Genomic DNA, 12,110 nt, shown 5'->3' on the forward strand with positions numbered 1-12,110 from the left:
GTCAAAAAAAATACTCGAAATTTGACTACATGACTAGCCGAAAAACATTGTCACATTCTACGTTTGGTAAATTTAAATTACAAGTTCGACGAGAAGATCTTACCAATAATGTGAAATTTTTTGATATCTTATATTAATATAAATTAATGTGTTTGAGGTATTTATAGGATCAAGTCAATTGATTATTTGTATTAAAATTACTAACTTGATTGGTAGCGCAATAGTGTTTTGGGACTTGTCCCTATTTTAAAAATATTTAAAATTTGATATGATATCTCACGAGATTTGTTAAAACTACGATGATATATTAAATAGATTTATTTTTCATTTTTCACTTTAAAAAACTAGCATTTTAAAAAGAATTATTTTAGATAAACAATATTTATTGATCAAGATAATATTATACAAATATTTTGAATTATTTTAATATTTTGAATTATTCAAATAAAAGTTATACATATACTATATTGTAGCATTTGATTCAATATATTTTATACTATTTGAAAAAAAAATATTGTTCAATAATTTGAAGGAATTAACCAGTTCAACTAATATTTATAAAACTTTATCAAATTGAAAAATATTTAATTTTAGGAGAATAGTATACAATATTATCAAATTATTATATGAAGAAATATTAGAGTTGTAATGAAATAAACTTAAAAATAGTTTAAATAACAATATAATTACAATTTTTTCTTCAAATTCTTGAAAAAAATCATGAACATCAATAATAAGTCTTACAATATATAATTTATTTTTTATGTTACATGATTGATACTCGGTCGCGTAAAAAACAGATATGGATTGTTTGTCAGTGATAATGTAAATACCGTATATAAATTATTGTAATTTATTTATTACATAATTTAATTTTTGAATAATTATAATTACATGTTATTTAAGTAATCAATTGCCTCACTAGATATTAATAATGATTATACATGTACATAAATCAGATATTTAGCATATAAATAATTGAAATCATCATAATTTCCTAAGAAATGTAACATACGATAGTTCACATGCTAACATAGACATATATAACTTAATCTTATTTTGTTAAGAGTAGTGTTAAAAAACTAACATTTTTCCAAAAATACATACGTTAAATTTCAAAAACTAATATTTTTCATTAAAATCAACTTTTATATTAACAGCAGTGTAAATATTATATTATTTTATATTATGATTGCAAGTAATTCTGAATTCAGTTATTCATTTTTTATCTTTTTAAATTGAGTAAGTTAATTGTAAGTTAATAGAGAACTCAGTAATAATGTAGACCAGTTATATAGTTTATTTAAATAAAACTCAAAATTTTTTGTGAACTCTGTATTTAACATATATGTTAGTTTTTAACTTTTTCTTTGTAAACATACCAACGACATTCTACATATTAAGTTTATTTGTTTCATTTCAAACGTACACTGACTACCCTGTTTATATTCATTCATTAAATACAATTATACAACACAAACACGAATATATATATTTTCTTAATAAGCTATATTGGAAACGTTGTGTAATTTAGTAATGTCTTGTATGAAAATGATACACAGATAAATACGTTAGACATTATACAATATTTACAAATAAGAATATAACTAAAAATATTATAATTGCATGCATAAAAAAACTCTAGAAAATAACCCGTGCCTCGCACGGGTTATTATGCTAGTTCTATTTAAAATATTAAATCACAAATAATTAAAATCCTCGCCCAGGTCGTCTCGCGTACGCGAGACGCCGAGACATTCGCCCAAATCGGTCTTCGACCCGGTCCGGGACGGCAGCACGCGTGTATGCGCGTGAAGCACACAACAACACAATGGACCATTACACACCTTAGTAGTTGTATACTACCCATGATACCATATAAAACCTATACCCCTTTTAATTATTTCAAATGTGAAACAAAAAATACACTCTTTTTTTTTAAAAGCTTTTTTAAGTTAACTTCATGTCACATTCTCTTTGAATTTTATTAAGTAAAATTTTTAAAACCATATATGAAAGTTTAAATTCACATATCATAAAATAACTTTCAATTATTAGATTTTTTAGAATTATGATCGGGAATATAATAAAACTATGATCTAAAATCCAATTTTTCTAACACTAAGCGCATCAAAATTAGTGGCGGAGGTAAGAGGAGCCTGTGTAAGCAAGGTTGAGTGTTGCATCGCATGTTTGTTATGTTCGTTGTCCCTCCCTCCCACATACTAATATAAGATTAGTGCGCAATTAAGTTTCTTTTAACAGATTAATATAGTGTTTCTTGTCTCTTTATGCTCGATTTTATGGAAGAAGACAACACTACAGGTGTTGTTACATAACAATATTTGTGTTTAAAATTATATATACAAAAGCAGCAGCAGTAAATAAAAACCACATGTTTGAGGCAAATCACATGCATTTAACTCGAACAGCATGGGTTGCTTGCCTTGCTTGCACTACTTTCATGGTACATCTCCCCCACTTCTTTTTCCAGAAGACTAAAAATGGGACTAACAAATAGTTGGTGCCGTAATTGAGTTTTTGTTCTACTTACGAGATGTTAAAAGTTCGACTCTTGGTCAACTCATTTTACCTGTGCGTGTGTAATCTATATTATCTATATTATATTATAATAACGGGGTATAATTTTCCCTAATTTTGATTATTAAAAAAATAAATAAATAGGATTATATATTCGCTAAACTACTAAATTATTAAACTACTACACACATAATCTACTTATCGTACTGAACTACAACCACAGCTTATCCTATTATTAAAAAAATAGTGTTATATATATCCCCGTTAAACTACTAAATTGTTAAATTACTTGATATAGTATACTTATCATACTAATCTACGAGCATACATTATCCTATTATTTTTTTCATAAATTTATTATTATTATTATATATTTATATACATAATTTTAAATTTATAATATGACAGGATAAATAAAAAATTTAAATATTAACAGAAACCCGTACATCACACGGGATTTAAGCTAATATACTATAATAACTGTAATGAGGTATAATTTGGTTTAACGGTTATTAAATTAGGTTATTAAAAAAAATAGTATTATATATCCGCTATACTACTAAATTATTAAACTATTACTATATCTATACTATACTGTAATAACCGGAATGAGGTATAATTTGGTTCAACGGTTATTCCCTAATTTTGGTTATTAAAAAAATAAATAAGTAGTATTATATATCCGCTAAACTACTAAAATATTAAACTATTACACACAATCTACTTATCCTACTAAAATATAACACCAACTTATCATATTATTAAAAAATATGAATAAATAGTGTTATATATCCGCTAAACTCCTAAATTATTAAACTATTAGATATAGTATATTAATCTTACTAAACTACGACCACAGGTTATTATATTATTTTTTATTATAAATTTATAATTATTATATATTTATATAAATATTTTAAAATTATAATATAACAAGATAAATAAAAATTTAAGCCAGTGAATTAGCAAAAAAGGTAAGACTAAAAATATATGGACCGACAATCTCTATTTCTTACCCACTTATTCATTATTCATGTATAATCTTCAACTAGCATAATAACCTGTGCGAGGCATGGGTTATTTTCTTGAGTTTTTTTATGCATGTAATTATAATGTTTTTAGTTATATTCTTATTTGTAAATGTAGTATAATGTCTAACGTATTTATCTGTGTATCATTTTTATACAAGACATTACTAAATTACAAAGCGTTTCCAATATAGCTCATTAAGAAAAAATATATATATTCGTGTTTGTGTTGTATAATTATATTTAATGAATGAATGTAAATAGGTTAGTCAATGTAAGTTTGAAATGAAACAAATAAACTTAATATGTAGAATGTCGTTGGTATGTTTTGAATACAGAGTTGACCAAAAATTTTGAGTTTTATTTAAATAAAATATATAACCGGTCTATATTATTACTGAGTTCTCAATTAACTTACAATTAACTTACTCAATTTAAAAAGATAAAAAAATGAATACTGAATTCAAAATTACTTGCAATCATAATATAAAATAATATAAAATTTACACTACTGTTAATATAAAAGTTGATTTTAATTAAAAATGTTAGTTTTTGAAATTTAACGTATGTATGTTTGGAAAAATGTTGATGTTTTTACACTACTCTTAACAAAATAAGATTAAGTTATATGTGTCTATGTTAGCATGTGAATTATCGTATGTTACATTTTTTAGGAAATTACGATGGTTTCAATTATTTATATGATAAATATATGATTTATGTACGTGTATAATCATTATTAATATCTAGTGAGACAATTGGTTACTTAAATAACATATATTTATAATTATTCAAAAATTAAAATTATGTAATAACTAAATTGCAATAATTTATATATGATATTCAAATTATCACTGACAAACAATCCATATCTGTTTTTTACGCGACCGAGTATCAATCATGTAACATAAAAATAAATTATATATTGTAAGACTTATTATTGATGTTCATGATTTTTTTCAAGAATTTGAAGGAAAAATTGTAATTATATTGTTATTTAAACTATTTTTAAGTTTCTTTCATTACAACTCTAATATTTCTTCATATAAAAATTTGATAATATTTTATACTATTTTCCTAAAATTAAATATTTTTCAGTTTGATAAAGTTTTATAAATATTAGTTTAACTGGTTAATTCCTTCAAATTATTGAACAATATATATATTTTTAAATAGTATAAAATGTATTGATTTAAATGCTACAATATAGTCTAGATATACTTTTATTTGAATAATTCAAATATTAAAATAATTCAAAATATTTGTACAATATTATCTTGATCAATAAATATTGTTTATCTAAAATAATTCTTTTAAAATGCTAGTTTTTTTAAAGTGAAAAATGAAAAATAAATATATTTAATATATCATCATAGTTTTAAAAAATCTCGTGAGATCTCATATCAAATTTCAAATATTTTTAAAATCGGGACAAGTCCCAAAACACTATTGCGCTACCAGTGAAGTAATAATTTTAATATAAATAAACAATTGACTTGATCCTATAAATACCTCAAACACATTACTTTATATTAATATAAGATATCAAAAAAATTCACATTATTGGTAAGATATTTTCGTCGAACTTGTAATTTAAATTTACTAAACGTAGAATGTGACAATGTTTTTCGGCTAGTCATGTAATCAAATTTCGAGTATTTTTTGAACAATGAGACAAATTCTGATTTCAAATTCAAAATAAACTAAAATTCATTAAATCATTATAATTCGAACTTATCTAAATCTTTAATACCAATCTAGATTATTTATATATAGGCGATTCTATTTTCAATATTTCTTTAAAAATTATATGTGTACATTTTAATTACTTTTTATAATAAAAAATATGTTAAAAATATATGAGATATATTTTCAAACTAAAAAATAATAATAAATAAGATAATAATCCATTTATGTACTATGCTTAACTTTATATCTGGAATTCAGTTCTTTAAAATTAATTGTACAAATATTCAAGTAACTATCAATTTTTTGCAGAATTCAAGTAGCTATCTTTAAAATTAAATAAAATATTTCTTAACACACTACATAATGTTTGATAAAAAAATATGTGATATTATGGTGTATTGGTATGAGGTTGTATAGAAGAATGAAGCAACTCGAGTGCGATTCCACAAACACAATTTTATATAAATGTTAAAAATAGGGATAGTTTAGTCTTTTTAATGAAAATTTTAATTTCAAAATATTATCTTCTTGTTGTGCTATTATATATAGAAGAGATTAGCCGAAATATCGTTTTCTATTCTTTTCACAAATAAAACATTCACTTTTAAATAGTGCAAGTATTCTTAAACACAACGAAAAAAAACAGTTAAAAATGGGACTGGTTTCATATAATTCAAGAGGCCAAAGTTTGAAGCCTATATGCTTGAGAAAAATACGAATATCAGTCAAGATTAAGTTCAAATTGATCAACTATTCGAAAATATTAGTAACATGTTAGAGGGAGTGATTTTACTTGATAGCTCCATCATAAAATTGTAGCAAGCAAAAAGTTTTTCAAACAGTAGGGTTGATAATACACCCATGTTGAAAACAGAGGCCCGACAAGCACCCATAAACATTCAAGAACCCCCTGAATTTACTTTTATAAAAGTGCGACTCACGGAGACACGTGAAAAACTTGGGTGACCCCAATATCAGCGAGTACAAATTTAATTAGCGATGAGTATAAATTATCCAAAACCGACCGAAACTGTCCAATCCAAACTGACCAAACCGAATTTTACGGTTTACTAACGATTTGGTTCGGTTTCGGATTGATATTTTAAAAACCGAATTTTTTCGGTTTGGTTTCGGTTTTTAACTCCAAGCCGACCGGAACGAAATAACCAGAACCGAACCCGCATATTAGAATGAAATATTAATATACATATATTAATAATGTGTAATTAATAATAAATTTATAATTTGTAACATATGTGTAAACTAAAACATATAAAAGAATTAATCTTAATATTTTATTCTAAGATATTAATATCTATGTATGTGTTATGTTTTCATTATTTTATTTTTATTCAATAAAAATATGAGAGTTGATCACATATTTCTCGTCTTCCTAACTTTTGTTAATTTCTCAAAGTCATAATTTTTATATATTCTTTTTGAATATGATTATAATAGAAATATAAATTCTATAATATGAGACAAACTTTCGATTCTTATTTACAAGTTCAAGTTTAATTTAATTTTTAACTTTTTTTTATAGAAAATGGTTAAAACCGAAACCAAACCGAACCGAACCGTTTTAAACAGATTGATTTGGTTTGGTTTTTTTACATAACGATTTGGTTTCGGATTGGACTTTAGGAAAACTGCTAATTGGTTCGGTTTGAACCCTCCAAAACCGCCCAAACCGACCAATACTCACCCCTAAATTTAACCCTAAATTTAATACTATGCAGGAAATCTGCATTCTCCCATCACAGCTATTGGATAACCACGTATTTCGGAAAATCACGTGTTTTTGCAATATATTTCACACGCGTAATTATGTTTTCTGATACGTGCATCTCTGATCTTATAGCCTGTAGGCATATTAGATACATTTGATAGGATATTCACAATAAAATTTTATTTTGATACTTGTGTATTCTGTAAGATGAAAAGTGCAAAGTAATGAAAGAAATTTTGGCTAACTAATAACTATACAAACAACAGGTGCATCACTGAAGGAACTTCCTAAGACCTCTCTGCAAGGCAATGTCATCAAAAACTGTAATCTATATCTGATATGTTTTGGGACGTGGACTTCTTCACGAGCTGTTCATGCTCATTATACAAATCAAGGTTGTCACAAGGTGCAGGGTACACGGAACCTATTACTCGACCTTCAACATATGCACACTGGAATATAGCTGTGTCTGTGGTTCCGCTGACATATCCCGGAAAGTGACATTTCGTACAGGAATGTCGTCACTTCCCTGTATCCGGACAGGGACGCGGACTCCCTTCCCATGGATTGACGAGTAACTTATATCCTGAAGCACTGGGAGAGCCCTGGGGTCGAATTCTCCATTGGGTGTTCATTGTAATCTGTCTTGATAACAATTCCGACCCGGACATCTTCAAATGTAAGATTATGATAGGTGATATCTCGGACATATCCTCCTCTCCCCGCAGCTGTCTTAATACGAACAGCACGTCTTGAATTCCAAAAGAGGGCATTCTCTACCGTGACATTTGACACTCCACCAGACATCTCACTGCCTATTGATATGCCAGCACTGTTATATGTCAGCCAACATAGGCTTGTGTTATTGGAAGAAAGATGTACGGGCACTAGAAACTGGATAACATTTGAGAACATGAAAAACTTGTTTACACACATTTGTGGTCTTTGAAGACTCGAGGCTAAGTTCCAAGATATTCAATAATGCTTCAAAGTTCAAACCTTCATCTTGTGATAGATTTTAAGATATCATGTATACTGGTAGAGAGAAGTCACTTGAGATAACATTCTTTTAGGGGGCACGAATTTTATGATTCATTTTGTTTCTAAAAGGTTTCCTGTCAATTTTATTTTAATATTTGAGCCAATTAAGAGTTTGATTCTAGCTGTTGTCCTGCTAATGCGCACATGTTAAAGACAGATGCCACTAAGTTTTCCTAACTTAATGCCTGACACTGATGCAACAACAAAATGATTCATGCACGAAACTAAGTTTAAATGACAAAAATTTACCTGACCATAGAGCGAACAATAAGGTTTTGGATATGAATGTTCTTTGATGGACGCCCATACGAGATCCCATATTGATCCCAACCACTCTTTATAGCAATGGCATCATCCCCACACTTATGTAAGAGTCCTCAATTATCATATCTTCACATGAATCTGTTCTGACCATCACAAAACGGAGGAATAGCATTCAGCAACCATTAAATAAACTAACTTCTTTCATAGTACAACACTTCTTTACTTAAAAATAACTTCTGCAACACTTCTTTTACTCTAGGAAAATATGAAGAGCTTCTAAACGAATTTAAGAGGCAAGCATCTGGTAATACTGTATTTGCAGACATCAATAACAATATCAATTAAAGCCTAACGCTCTTTTAGCCTTAGAAATTGGTTTCCAACAACTATTTCAGCAATTGCAAAGTAATAGTATTCGTTCTTTGAGATACAAACTTTATAAACAAAAAGCCACGACTAAACAAGTAAACAATGATCTTCTCTGTAAAATGAGCTAATTAGCTAAGAGATCATGGTAGCTAAATGACAAAATAAAACATTACAACAGACCAACATAAATTACTTACCAGGATCTATACCGTCAGTATTTGGTGCTGCAAAGATTGGAGCTAGGATTGTCATATTTCTAACTGTAATATTCTTGCAGTCATATGGATAGAGCGTCCAAAAGGGAGAATCACGCAAAGTTATATTAGAAATCAGAATGTCGGCTGACCACATAATTTGCACAAGCGGGCCTCTTGTGTGATTTAAAAGTTTTTGTCGACATTTTTTCCACCATGATTGACCCTGACCATTAATAGTACCATTATGCCCTGTTACCAAGAGTATGAAAACATAACTAGAGGTTCAAAACAATTAATCCATCACATTATAATCAATGACTGATTATAATTATCTTATTCACACATGTGCATGCACCTAAACACAAACATAAACGCTTAAGAGAGGATTGAAGTTTGAACTTAACACAATAACAGATACGTCTCTAAAATATCTTCATTTATCAGGTTCTAAGTGGCACAGAGGAATCCTATCGTAAGTTGAATGACGTCATTTTAATTATCCAAATGACCGAAAAAATTGCCAAAAAAAAGAAGAAGATAGCTACAAAAAGAGTGCATGTACAGGCAGAGTGAAATTTTATTTCTTGTTGTAACCTAATCTGCAAATCTGATTCCTTGATCAAATATCATTAAATTTACTGCAAATCATTAGGCAACGCAACAGACAAAATGCTTGTTCACTAGGAATGGTTGATAAATTTAAGGGCAAGTACATTCTTGAGGTTTAATACCAGTGCTGTATTTGGGGAAGGAGTGGATTGGGATTTAATTAAACTTTTAAGTAGACTTCTATGAAAAAGGTTATACCTTCATCTGTGTCACAAGTCCAAAACAGCTAAATCTTCGATTAAATTATATACATACATCGATTTCCTTCCGACCAACTAATAAATGTACATCTCTAACCGCTAATTGGTATTCGCTCTTCCTTTAATTCCTTCATAAATTTGTTCCAGCTCCTCTACTCCATTCCTTCCAATTATAACTAATTGGAGCCTATTATGTTTGAAAATAACAGATGTCAATATTTTCATTATCTTCCGGGCTAAGGTACTTGCTGCAACTTGTAGAATAATAGGTAAATATTCTTTAAAGAGAGATGGTTACAATGCTGACCTGTAATGACTATATCTTTGAGATTCTGCCCATGTATCAAACTGCCATACCGGGGACCAGGATGTTCACGCCCATATCCATACGAGGGCAATGGAGGCATTAGAGGCCAGTACTCATCCTATAGAAAATGGAGATAAGAAAGCTACATTTTAGAAACATCATCGTACAAGCTTGACAGGCACTTTATCCATAACACGTAATTCTGATACAAGAAAATGCATGTAGCAAAATGAATGCATTTAATACTTTCCTTTATAGAATGGTTTTACCAATTAATCAAAGCAAAGGTTACATAAAAAAAATTCCATCCTCAATCCATAATTTGAAATTTAGCCAACCAACTGCAGGCACACTCATTGCTAAAGCCTAAAGCAAACATGGTTCAGCTTCCTCTATTAACTTATTATTATATCATTCTTCTACACAACTACTTAAAACAGGTTAAATGACAACTATTGTAATTAGCTAATTTAACCTAATTTGATTTTGATCTACCAAAAAGGAATCATCCGAACATTCATATTGTATACATTGATAATGCAGTTGATGCAAAGATGGAGAAAAAGTAAAACGTTAAGTAGAGGAATTTCAACGGTGGTCCAAAATTAAGCGCACCATAAAGTTATAGTTAAGCTGATGTAAAAGAGCTTTATACTTGGCACTAAAATTGCATAATCAACATAGTTAAATTAAAAGCACAATATGAGTAAATCCTGAAAGCATAAAAGGGGACTCACACAATACCAAGTATAACAGCATCTTGATGAAGAAACAAAGTCATATGACTAGTAAGATTAAATGGCGCCGTTAGCCATTTCCCTGCAGGCACATTAAGCTGACCTCCACCTTTCTTCGCAAGCTTTGAAATCGCAAACACACCCCTTTCAAAAGCCTCAGTGTTCAAACTAACCCCATCACCAATGCCACCAAACTCCGTCAAACTAAACACCGCCGGCCGGAATTTCGGCAAGTTTTCGGGGAAAACTAAAAACCGATCAAAACCATTTTGTCGCCAGAAAAACACGGAGAAGAATGCGAGAATCCATAGGAGTGTGAATAGAATTCTGTGGGGTGAAAAACAGGAACTGATCTGTTTGAAAAAACTGGGTCGGGTCGGGTTTTCGATTCCGAGCATTGGACAAAAATTGGGGTTATGGGTTGTTGAGGAAATGAGATGGAGCATGTGGGAATGATGTTGAATTGGATTTGATTTGAGTTCATGATGATGATGATGATGATATGGAATTGTTAAATTAGGGTTTGGTGAAAAAGGGGAAGTTGGAGGGAGGGGCAATGTTAGTTGATTGTGGGACTCCGGAGTACACTGGAAGGCAAGTTATCGATTTTGAATTTTAAAATTTCGTAATTTGGTTTGGGGTTTTAACAATGATTTTAGAGTTTTTTTAAAACTTTAATGGAAATATGAAATCCGTTTTCTGTAAAAATGAATTATAAATATTATAATATGTCAATATTTGTTAATAGAACTGGAATTGATTTACAATGTTTTAAATTCACGATTCATTTATATATATATAATTAGGTGAAAATATCGCGCGTCCGAAAAAATAATTTTAATATAGTAATGTGCATTATATAAAAATTCTCCTTTCTTTTTTTTCTTCTTTTTTTTTCACATCAGAATAAAATGAGGAGACATTAACTTTAGTGAGAAAGATGAAACCTTACAGTTTTTTATGGTTTTTTATTTTTATTTTTATTTTTGCATTTTGCACATAGGACACCAATGAAGCACCTGACCCTTGCTGTCAAACATGACCTTTGCTGTTAAACAAACACAATCAAATCTTCTTATGATGAAAAAGGGCACGCTATATTTGTTGAATGTACTCTTATCATTTAAATTAATACACGTCAGCTCTCATGCTTAAAATATGGTTTAACCTAATGTTGTCATATGTTTTTTATAAATATTTTTTATAATAAATAGTATACTACTTTAAATAATTTTTTTAATATTATTGAATTATTAACTAAAATAAAAATTATAAGATTATATTATAATAAACTATGCTAAATTTAAAAATTATATATATATGTAAGTAATGTTTATTAATTTTATGTTTTCCATTTATAAATATGTTATTGTATTTATAAATGTAATAATTTTTTATT

General features: G+C 28.5%; 1 pseudogene; it reads right to left on the minus strand.

Annotated features, from left to right (window-relative positions):
- Window positions 1-7,221: 7,221 nt before the first annotated feature.
- LOC141661460 (putative polygalacturonase) lies at window positions 7,222-11,310 on the minus strand (annotated as a pseudogene).
- Between the last annotated feature and the right edge of the window lie 800 nt (window positions 11,311-12,110).

This window comes from Apium graveolens, chromosome 5, assembly GCF_009905375.1.
Source record: "Apium graveolens cultivar Ventura chromosome 5, ASM990537v1, whole genome shotgun sequence".
Taxonomy (NCBI): domain Eukaryota; kingdom Viridiplantae; phylum Streptophyta; class Magnoliopsida; order Apiales; family Apiaceae; genus Apium; species Apium graveolens.